Source organism: Macaca mulatta, chromosome X, assembly GCF_049350105.2.
Source record: "Macaca mulatta isolate MMU2019108-1 chromosome X, T2T-MMU8v2.0, whole genome shotgun sequence".
Lineage (NCBI taxonomy): Eukaryota > Metazoa > Chordata > Mammalia > Primates > Cercopithecidae > Macaca > Macaca mulatta.
In genome coordinates, this window is record NC_133426.1 from 147,767,917 (window position 1) to 147,780,087 (window position 12,171).

The following is a 12,171-nucleotide window of genomic DNA, read 5'->3' on the forward strand; positions in this document are numbered from 1 at the left end:
TTGTTATTTGATTTTAATCTTAATATTACATTCTTTTTATTTTTAGTCCTAAAATACTCTTTCTTCTTTTAGATGACAGATGTATATAGTGGGATGTATAAAGTGCTCTTGGTTGGATTCAATGAAACAATCATTGTTCTTTTGGGAACTGGAGTAGGGCTGATGTGAAACTAGACTAGAAAGTAGGCAGCATTGGGTTTGAGGACCAGGATCTTGTTCCTGAGCTCTTTTCTTCCTCTTTGGTACTGAATATCCTTATTTTTCCATGCAGTTTACAATTTCATTTTGTTCCCTACTCCCTTCTCTCCCAAATAGAAACCAACTTTGAAAAAGAATCAGCTTTCAGCCATTTATCCAACTCAAAGGCAAGGTGAGAGTGAACTGTAGGTGCTAGAAACCACAGTCCATTGCTCTCAATTTTATTTTCTCATGTACGTTAATCTCTCGCTCTCTACCAGCTCAATATACATATACAATTGTGATCTAAATTCTTATATCACTTTTACAAACTAGAATTTTCCCTTTTGTGTATCCCCCTGCCACCTACCCCCTCATTTCTTTTCTCCACTAAATACACTGGACCCACTTCCCTCATTTCTTCCCACTCACTTTTCAGTTCAGTTTAATTTGGTTTTGATCTCATTCCACTGGAACTGCTTTTATCAAGGACAGCAAACTGCTGGTTACTTTACCGTTTTCCTCTTACTCAAATTCTCAGCATTATTCTGCACATTAGCAACTCTCTGTTCTTCAAACACAGAACTATGCCAAAATTGTCCTATTTAGAGCCTTGCCAGCTGTTTTTTTTTTTTTCCCTCTTTTTCAATGCTTGCTCTTTCGGATATATCAAATAAGACTTCCTTGGAGAAAGCTTCAATTAGTACCCAAAATACAGTAGTTCTGTCCATTACACCACCCATCACTGCTGTCTGTTACTCTCTTTCAGCATCCCCAAATTTCCTTCACAGCATTTACAACTGCTTGTGTCTTTTATTTATTATCTGTCTCTCCCTGTGCATAAAGCTTTATGAAGTCAGGGACCATTAATCCCATATTCATTGCTGTACCTCCAGAACCCAGCACAGTGCTTGTTGCTTAGTAGTTTTTAAATAAAGACTTACTGAATAATTTGATGGACAGATGAATGCCAAGAATCCCACAATATTTTTAACCAGCCTCAACTTGAAAACTCATGCCAAGACTTTTATTCTTTATCTTTGCAATGATTCTCGCATCTCTCTTTCTTCCAGTCCTTGCTTCCACTTTCTTTGCCCAGGCCACCATCATCTATGAGTTTCACCATTTAATAAAACTCATAACTCACCTTCTGTCTTCTCTTGTTGATCTTCAATCCATCCTATATGTTGCAGTTAGTCTTATAACCTTCTTGAAACTCTGATCTTATTTTCCTATGAAAAACAAAACAAAATAAAACAAACTCCCCTTGGTGTAGACAGTTTGTTCTAGGTTTTCTATGCTGGCATTTATGGGCCTTGAAGACCTGGCTTTAACTGATACCAGCTCTAAGTGATCATAATGTCCCTTGTATTTGCCTAGCTCTTTTTTTGTGTGAACTTCTCTTTTGAAACTTTTATGATTCAATGTTGTGTCATTTACACCATTTAATAGAATGACAACATGTTGAAGCCAGGTACATGGTATGTTTTCTAATGTCAGCACTTAGCACAGTTTTTGATACACACAAGCTCTATACATATTTACTGAATAAATCATTGTGTGACTCTCTTCTTGAAGTTCCACGTTCAGTATCAAACAGAATATAGAATACAAAAATGATTAATTGCAAACCCTATATAGTGTTTGGGTGTAACTAAAAATATTAAATTCTGTACATTTTGTTTAAGGCAATGGGTATGACATTAGCTGTGGTAATGTTAAATATTGTTGTGCAACTGATGCCTGCAGTTTCCTGAGCCAAAAGAGGAAAAATCTTGTCCCTAGAAATTCTTTGACTGAAGGGTCATCCAATTAATTACAAGACCCTTAGCAAAAAACCTGTTGATGCATGCGGCCTTTTCCCCAGAAAGATCTGCAAGATATGACGAGAACAATAGCCTCAGGCAGTACACTCAGAAGATGAAACTGTATGTGAAAAAACCCACTCTGAACATTTCTAGCACAGGCTGGCTGCCTGCAGGTCCTGATACTGACCCTCAAGCATGCTGCTCGGACTTCCATTGCAGAGGAATTAAAGTGGCCAAACATATATATATGAGACAGAACCTCACTTTGTTGCCCAGACTGGATTGGAGTACAGCGGCTCCATCTCTGTGCACTGCAGCCTCAGCCTCCTGAGCTCAAGCGACCCTCCCAAGCAGTCCTCTCGCCTTACCTTCCTGAGTAGCTGGGACCACAGGCACGCACCACTAGGCCTGGCTAATTTTTTGTATTTTTTTGTAGAGACAGGGTTTCGCCATATTTTCAAGCTGGTCTTAAACTCCTCAGTTCAAGTGATCCACCCACCTCGGCCTCCCAAAGTGATGGGATTATAGGCATGAGCCACTGTGCCTTACCACATATATTTTTAAATATTTAAAAATATAAATTTTGGCCAGGCACGGTGGCTCACACCCGTAATCCCAGCACTTTGGGAGACCAAGGTGGGCAGATCACGAGGTCAGGAGTTCGAGAGCAGCCTGGCCAACACAGTGAAACCCCATCTCTACTAAAAATACAAAAATTAGCTGGGTGTGGTGGTGGGCGCCTATAATCCCAGCTACTTAGGAGGCTAAGGCAGGAGAATCTCTTGAACCCGGGAGGCGGAGGTTGTAGTGAGCTGAGATGGCACCACTGCACTCCAGCCTGGGCAACAGAGCTAGACTCCATCTGAAAAAAAAAAAAATTAATTTTGACTTGTATCATGCTGCATGAGAACAGTGTAGTATAATTAAGGCAGATGAGTAGATAGGAACTTACTTTCATGGTTTTTGTTAACACAGAAGTTCTCAATTTTGAATGCACATTAAAGTTATCTGTCAAGCTTTCCGAAATTCAGATGTCCAGGATCGATTGATCCCCATAAATTCTGATTTAATTGGTCTGGGATAGATCTCAAACATGGTATGCTTTTTGTAAATTTCCTAGGTAAATCTAAGTTGTTTCTATGGTTGAGAAGCATTTCTATTCATTGAAGATTGCCATTCTGCTGTAAGTTATTAAGGAATAAAATAATTGATGTAGTTGTTGAGGGGTTTTTTGTTTCATTCTAACATTGATTTTTCTTTCATGAAGCTGTAAGCTTGAGGTTTGAGCACTCCACATTCAACACCTACAGTGAATGCCAGTGCAACCCTACAGTCAGAATGTTAATTAGTATTCCACTGCGTACTAGCTGTTCCAGTTATGTTTGTTAACAGTTAGAAGAGGGTTGACATGATGTGCATAATTGTAATCAATCATGGTCTTGTCTCTGAGTAAACAAAGTGCATGACTGACATCTGAGATACTTCATGCTTTATCCCTGGCTATCTTCTTATCTTATATTTTCTACCTTTTTTTTTTTTTTTTTTCCCTGAGATGGAGTTTCGCTTCTGTTGCCTAGGCTGGAGTGCAATGGTGCGATCTCGGCTTTGTGCAACCTCCGCCTCCCAGGTTCAAGCGATTCTCCTGCCTCAGCCTCCTGAGTAGCTGGGATTACAGGCATGTGCCACCACGCCCAACTAATTTTGTATTTTTAGTGGAGACAGGGTTTCTCCATGTTGATCAGGCTGGTCTCGAACTCCTGACCTCAGGTAATCTGCCTGTCTCAGCCTCCCAAGGTGCTGGGAATATACGCGTGAGCCACCACGCCTGGCCTTTTTTTTTTTTTTTTTTTGAGATGGAGTTTCACTCTTTCGTCCAGGCTGGAGGGCAGTGGTGCAATCTCAGCTCACTGCAACCTCCACCCCCAGGTTCAAGTGATTCTCCTGCCTCAGCCTCCTGAGTAGCTGGGATTACAGGTGTGCGCTACCACGCCCGGCTAATTTTTGTATTTTTAGTAGAGACGGGGTTTTGCCATTTTGGCCAGGCTGATCTCAAACTCTTGACCTCAGGTGATCTACCTGCCTCGGCCTCCCAAAGTGTAGGATTACAGGCGTGAGCCACCGGGTCCAGCCTATTTCCATCATATACCATGACTGGTTACTCTTCCAGCTTATGCTCCAGTCACCCTGAGTCATGTTATAGTCACCTTGATTCCAATAATGCACAAGCTTTTCTCCAGGGTCCTGCACATGCTGTTTCCTGTTTGGACCCCCCTTTCCTTCTTGTCTGCCTGAAACATTCCTACTCATTCTCCTATACCCAGAGTTCTTGATGATGCACATTCTGAGTTAGTAAGCAAAATGTATGTGTATGCTGTTATATAATTTTTTATTGAAAGAATCATCATAAATTTCATCACATCCTTAAAAGGGTCTGTGACCCTATAAATGTTAAGATGCATTTGTTTCTGCCTATAATCAAATGTGACACATTGAAAGCATACACTGAGACCGCCTTGTTTCCAACTGCCCCAACCAAGTTATCTGTCACAGATATTCTGTCCCTCTTCTCAGTTTTTATAGCACTTTACATGTCTTTTTTCTTCTTCTTTTTTTTTTTTTTTTTTTGAGATGGAGTCTCGCTCTGTCACCCAGGCTGGAGTGCAGTGGCGTGATCGTGACTCACTGCAACCTCCGCCTCCTGGGTTCAAGCTATTCTCCTGCCTCAGCCTCCCCAGTAGATGGGATTACAGGCATGTGCCACCACGCCCAGCCTAGATATCTCTCTTTTTATATCATTTTTACTTGTCTCCCTTTGGATTGAGATATCACCGAAGGCAGAAACAATGTCTATTCACCTTTGATCCCAGAACGTAGCACAAACAGATTTATTTTAGCTGGGAGAATGTTGAAGCTTAAATCAACTTGACTGGAATTTAAAGGTTTTCATATGCTAAAGTTCTGGAGGATACGGGGCTTGCATCTTCTAACTATTACTCATACATTTCAATTTTTGACCAGTCATTGCCCTTCTTTAGGTAACAATGTGAATACCAAGAAATACAACATTTCTCCTTAATAAAATATGAAAATCTTGAGCTGTCATAGCTTGACACAAATAGAATCAATGTGGTGCTAGCTTCTTCTCCAAGATAATTTCTTCCAATATTTTAATTATATGAGTTATAGAAAGAAAATAAATATGTTAAACAAAGGGGAATAAATTGTTGGCAAAATAATTCAATAAAAAGTCTCAGAATTTAAGGATGCGTATTTATAGATTAAAAGGCTAGCATATAGCAAAATAGATGAAAATAGACTCATGTCAAGATATATCAATGTAAAATTTCAGAACACTGAGAACAAAGAGAAAATTGTGTAAGTTTCCACAGGGGTAAAAATAGGTCAGGTACAAAGGATGAGGAATCAGATGGCTTAAAAATTTTCAACACCAGCCGGGCACAGTGGCTCATGCCTGTAATCCCAGCACTTTGGGAGGCCGAGGTGGACGGATCACCTGAGGTCAGTTAGAGACCAGCCTGACCAACATGGAGAAACCCTGTCTCTACTGAAAACACAAAATTAGCAGGGCGTGGTGGTGCCTGCCTGTAATCCCAGCTATTCGGGAGGCTGAGGCAGGAGAATCACTTGAACCCGGGAGGCGGAGGTTGTGGTGAGCCAAGATCACACCACTGCACTCCAGCCTGGGCAACAAGAGCAAAACACCATCTCGAAAAACAAACAAAAAGAAATCAACAAAAAAATTCAACACCATCACTATAAACCAGAAGGCAATGGGTTTATGCTTTGAAAATTCTAAAGAAAAATGATTTCTGGCATACGTTTCTATTTCCACATAGACTAAAATCAAATGTGCAAGTAGAAAACATACATTTTTCAGACATATGACATTTCTAAAATTCTGTCTCCCTGTGAACCTTTTCTCAGGAAGCTACTAGAGATTTTTTCCTACCAAAAGGAAGAAGTAAACCAAGAAAGATAAAGATGTGGAATGCGGAAAATAGGAGACACAACACAAGAGACAGATAAATTGTTAAAAGTGTAGTGATGGAAAATCCTAGGATGAGAAAATTGAATCAGGCTTAGAGGGCAACCAGTCAAGAGTGTTGCAGGGAAGCAGCTTACAAGAGAGTGTTCTTCAAGGTGAGAGCATGTACACAACAATTGATATGAATAAAAGTCTTGATATGAGGTTTAAAAAATTAGTGAAGAATTTTCAATTGAGTTAGAACAAATTAAAATAAAATTAAGTTGAAATTCAACAACAAATTTAATAACATAAATATTTCTCGGCAATTCATGGATTACCATAATAGAAATTTAAAAATACTTAGAACTTAAAGATATTGAAAATATTACAGAGTAAATTTGTGAGTAGCAGGAAGTGATATGACAATAGGAGTTTATAGACTTAAATGTTTCTACAACAACTTGAAAATTAATGTACTACGTATTTAAATAAAAAATTAGAAAAGAAACAACAGAATCAATTCTGAAAAACTAAAGTGAGGGGATAATGATGTAGAGAAAATTAGTAAAACATGCAAAGCTCAAATTTGGTTGTTGGAGAAACATAATAAAAGGTGCAAACCTCAGGCAAGTTTAGAAAAAAAGAGAGAAAGCACAAATAAAACTAAGAATTAAAAAGATACATAACTATAGATACAGTATAGATTAAGAAGCTAATAAGAAAATATGATTAACACTTTATGCTACAAATTTGAAAACCTAGATCAAATAGACAGATTTTTTATAAGTATATAACTTAGTAAAATTGAAGTAAGAAGCATGTAATCTGAATAGTCTCATAAATGTTAAAGGAAATAAAGGATTGTTCCTACAGATAAAACACTAGGCCCAGATTTTTTTTCCCCAGACAGAGCATTTCAATATATATGAAGGATTCTATAAAATAAAATAGGGAAAATCCTAAACTTATTCTATGAGGCAAGCAGAACTTTGATACCAACACCATATAAATTGAGTATATAAAAATATATTAAAACTAAAGTCCATTCTCATTCATAAAACAAATGGTAAAATCCCAAATGTAGAAAGATTTATGTGGATTCTTTGGGGGTTAGGATGAAATTTGTTTCTGACAGATCCTGCTACTCTGGGACAACACACACAAATTTATGTTTCCAGATTTTCTGTAATACCCAAGCAATATGGAACTAGCTTGACAATCTGTGTGATAGCCAGCCTGTGGTCATGACTTCTCAGGGGCACAAATTTTTTTCTGTTTTCCTCCTTGTTCTGCTCAGCTCCAAGACAACTTTCGCCAAAATTCCTTGAGTTTGGAAATAGGGACGGGTTTACTTCTGTTTCACCCTTACCGTGAAGATACAGTCGTATGGAATCCCAGATCCTTTTGGAGAGAGTCGGCTATTAACCTCTTTTCATAAGTAGGTCCTGGGCCTTGACTACTGTCTCTCTTGAGATATGAGGCTGATAGTTCCTTCCTGGCCCATCAGTTTTGGATACAATTAATGTTTCTTCTATTCAGAATTTTTAATTGTTTGGGAGGTGATGTGGTTTGGCGGCGTCTCCATTCAAATCTCAACTTCAATTGTATCTCCCAGAATTCCCACACGTTGCCGGAGGGACCCAGAGGGAGGTAATTGAATCACGGGGGCGGGTCTTTCTCGTGCTACTCTTGTGGTAATGAATAAGTCTCACGAGATCTGATGGGGTTATCAGGGGTTTCCGCTTTTGCTTCTTCCTCATTCCTCCTTGGCACCGCCATGTAAGAAGTGCGCTTCGTCCTATGCCGTGATTCTGAGGCCTCCCCAGCAATGTGGAACTGTAAGTCCAATTAAACCTCCTTTTCTTCCCGGTTTCAGGTATATCTTTATGAGCAGTGTGAAAATGAACTAATACAGGAGGGTTGGTCCAAAGAACCTTGGCTTCCATTATAGAACGTGGAAATTGGTGAAATTTTTAATCTTTCCTGTGGCAAACTTTAGCAGTGGGTATTATTTTTCTGATTTTTTTCTGTTCTATTCGCCTTTGTTTCTCACAGTGTACTTTTTTTTTTTTTTTTGGATGGAGTCTTGCTCTGTAGTCCACGCTGGAGTGCAATGGCACCATCTTGGCTCACCCCGACCTCTGCCTCCCGGGTTCAAGTGATTCTCCTGCCTCAGCCTCCCGAGTAGCCGAGATTACAGGCATGCATCATCACACCCAGCTAATTTTTTGTATTTTTAGTAGAGACGGGGTTTCACCATGTTGGTCAGGCTGATATCGAACTCCTGACCTCAGGTGATTCACCCGTCCCAGCCTCCTAAAGTGCTGGGATTACAGGCGTGAGCCACCCCTCCCAGCCCTCATAGGGTATTTTTTATTTTTTTGTGCCTGCTCTGTTTTGAGCACATTTTTGATTGAAAAAAGGCTTTTCTGGGCCAAATAATTTCCATCTATCTATCTAGGGAAAGTGCATGGGAAGAGTTTGGGGATGTTAGGAATTTTCCTTAATATTCAGAATTTTGCACGTGTGTGCATGTATGTGCATGTGTGTTGATGTGTATGAGTGTATTTTTTTTTCTTTTTAAGTTTCATTTTTCCCTATGTCAATGAAGACATTGGCTGCTCTAGGGATACTTACAATGCAGAGTATTTGTCCTTTTCTTTTCATTCTAAGAATGAGTGCAAGAATGGGTGCAGGAAGTTTGAGAGGTGATCATTGGTCTTTTGAGTATGGGAGCAGGGAGAGTAAGAGAAGAAAAGTGAATGGAGGGTACATTATTGAGCTGGTTGTTGGTGTGGGCGACTGAGACTAAGTCTCACTGGGAATCTTCAAAGGAATTGTGTAGAGCATACCTCAGAATTGTCCCTCTGAAAGATGGGGTAACTGAGGCAATTACCTTCTTACTCCCTCCCACCATCCTTGGAAGTTAGATGCTGGGGACATTAATTCTGCAACATTTGTAAGCTGCAGCTGTGCACCAGATGAATGGAAGTTGCTGTTCAATGGGTATAATGTTTCAGTTAGGCAAAGTAAATTCTAAACCGCTGCTTACAGCATGGTGCCTACAGTTAATAATATTGTACTGTGCACGTTAATATTTGTTAAGATGGTAGATCCCATGTTAAGTGTTCTTAACACAATAAAAATATTGTATTAATTATGCTACAACATGGAGGAACTTCAAAAACATCATGCTAAATGAAAATAGCCCGACACATAAGGCCACAAATTGTATGAATTGTCTGATTCTATTGATAATGAAATATTCCAACAGGCAAATCCACAGAGCCACAAAATGGATTAGTGGTTGCCAGGAGTTAAGGTGAAGAATAATGAGTGTCTCCTGATGAGTATGGAGTTTCTTTTTAGAGTGATTAAAATATTCTGGAATTAGTGTTGTTAGCTGCACAACTCTGAATATAATTACACCACCAAACTGTATACTTCTTAAAATGTTTCCTCATATTTTTAAAAGAACCAGAATGTCTAATTAGGTTTATGTCATTAAATACATTTTTTAAAGGGACTTGATGTTTGAAAATGGGAGAGTAATGGACATTTCTACCTTCTCCACTCTGAAATAACCCAAATATAGCAGAGAAAACATTAAGATAGCCAAGTTCAATATTAGCAAAATCTAAGAAACATTTTAATGTACCAACCCAAGATAGAAGAAAGAGCTGATCCAAAGCAGTATAGATTGAAATATAATTGAGCCAGGAACCTGAGAAAGTATACCAGTGACCATACATTTTTTCCTTCCACCAGACCCTGGAAACCACCATTCTACTCTTTATATTTTTTTTGTTTTTTTGAGACAGAGTCTTGCTCTGTTGCCAGGCTGGAGTGCAGTGGTATAATCTTGGCTCACTGCAACCTCCGCCTGCTAGGTTCAAGCAACAATTCTCCTGCCTCAGCCTCCCGAGTAGCTGGGACTACAGGCACGCGCCACCATACCCACCTCATTTTTTGTATTTTTAGTACAGACGAGGTTTCACCATGTTGGCCAGGATGGTCTCGATCTCCTGACATCTTGATCTGCCTGCCTCGGCCTCCTAAAGTGCTGGGATTACAGGCCTGAGCCACCATGCCCAGCCCTCTTTGTTTTTACGGGTTTGATTATCTTTGATATCTGATATAAATAGAAACACGAAGTAATTGCCCTTCTGTGACTGATGTATTTTACTTAGCATAACATCCTTCAGGATTATTTATGTTGTAGCATATGGCAGGATTTCTTTCTTTTTAAGGCTAAATAATACTACATTCCACTGAATGCATATACATTTTCCTTATTCATTCATCTACTGATAGACATTTAGATTGTTCTATTGTTAATTTTTTTTGAGGAACCATCACACTGCTTTCCATAGTGGCAGCCCTATTTCACATTCCCACCAAGAGTTTATAGGTTCTCAATTTCTCAACATCATTGCCCCACTTCTTATCTTTTGATTTTTTAATTACAGCTATCCGAAAAGCATGAGTTAATATCTCATTGTGGTCTTGATTTGCATTGCTCTTATGATTAGTGACATTAAGGATCTTTTAATCTATTTTTTGGCCATTCGTATGTCTTCTTTGAAGAAATGCCTATTCAACTCCTCTGTCCAGGTTTTTTCGTGTTTTTTTTTTTTTTCTTTTGCTATTGAGTTGTAGGAGTTCATGATATATTTGGACATTAATCCTTTGTCAGGAGTATGGTTTGCAAACATTTTCTTCCATTACACAGGTTGTCTTTTCACTCTGTTGATTGCATCCTTTCTACAGCAAGCTTTTCAGTTTGATGTAGTACTACTTGATTAATTTTGCTTCACCTGCTTGCACTTTTGGCTCATCAGTTAGCAGGTGATGAATGCTGCCAGGACTGCATTCTTTCCTTCAAGCCAGCAGGTTCCCTTCTGGCCCAGGGTGCATCTAGAAATATCATCTAGGAGCTAGTGCCTGGAAAGGGGGTCTCATGATTCTGACTGGTGCCCTATCCTGCTATGGCTGAGCTGGTTTCCAAGATGCAAAACAAAGTCCTCCCAACTATTTCCTCTCCTCTCCTCTCCTCTCCTTTAGTGGAAGGAAGGGGTGTATTTTAGAGCCATGAGCTGTGCAGCTTGGGGTTAGGGGAGCAGTGATGCCAGCACTTCCTTAGAAACTCCAACTGAAGGCCGGATGTGGTGGCTTACGCCTGTGGTTCCAGCACTTTGGGAAGCTGAGTCCGGTGGATCACCTGAGGTCAGGAGTTCACAACCAGCCTAACATGGTGAAACCCCATCTCTACTAAATACAAAATAGTTAGCTGGGTGTGGTGGCACATGTCTGTAATCTGAGCTACTTGGGAGGCTGAGACAGGAGAACAGGAGAATTGCTTGTACCTGGGAGGCGGAGGTTGCAGTGAGCCGAAGTCGCGCCACTGCACTCTACCCTGGGCAGCAAGAGTGAAACTCCGTCTTAAAAAAAAGAAAGAAACTCCAGCTGTTTTCTGGGTGGGTCATGTCCACTGGTTCTGGACCCAGTTCAGCACTAGGTCTCACCGAAAGTTGCAGTCCTTGTGGTCTAAACTACCATTCAAATTTACTTAGAGCCCCAGGCACTTTGTCCTGCAGTGGTGAGCTTTGCAGGAACTCATGTTTAGACCACTGGTGTCAGAGGCGTTTGAACCAGAGCAACTCTATCTTGAATAGGAGCTAGGTAAAATGAAGCTGAAACCTACTGGGCTGCATTTCCAGGTGGTTAAGGCATTCTAAGGCACAGGATGAGATAGGAGGTCGGCACAAGATACAGGTCTTAAAGGCCTTGCTGATAAAACAGGTTGCAGTTTTAAAGAAGCCAGTTAAAACCCACCAATACCAAGATGTCAATAAGAGTGACCTCTTGTCGTCCTCACTGCTACACTCCCAACAGTGCCATGACAGTTTACAAATGCCATGACAACGTCAGGAAGTTACTCTGTATGGTCTAAAAGGAGAGGCATGAGTAAGCCACCCCTTGCTTGGCATATAATCATGAAATAACTGCAAAAATGGGAAACCAGCAGTCCTGGGGCTGCTCTGTCTGTGGAGTAGCCATTCTTTTATTCCTCTACTTTCTTAAACTTGCTTTCACTGTACTCTATGGACTCAGCCTGAATTATTTCTTGCATCGGGTCCAAGAACCCTCTCGGAGTCTGGATCGGGGCCCCTTTCTGGTAACAAAAGAATCAGTGAT

The 12,171-nt window shown here is 40.1% G+C and overlaps 1 long non-coding RNA gene across 1 annotated transcript in view; it reads left to right on the top strand.

Annotated features, from left to right (window-relative positions):
- The first annotated feature begins 7,702 nt into the window (after window positions 1-7,702).
- LOC144338495 (uncharacterized) overlaps window positions 7,703-12,171 on the top strand; it is a 68,011-nt gene continuing 63,542 nt past the window's right edge. Inside the window, exon 1 of the long non-coding RNA XR_013412712.1 lies at window positions 7,703-7,811. This is a non-coding gene — a long non-coding RNA (uncharacterized LOC144338495). The remainder of the gene's footprint in view (window positions 7,812-12,171) is intronic.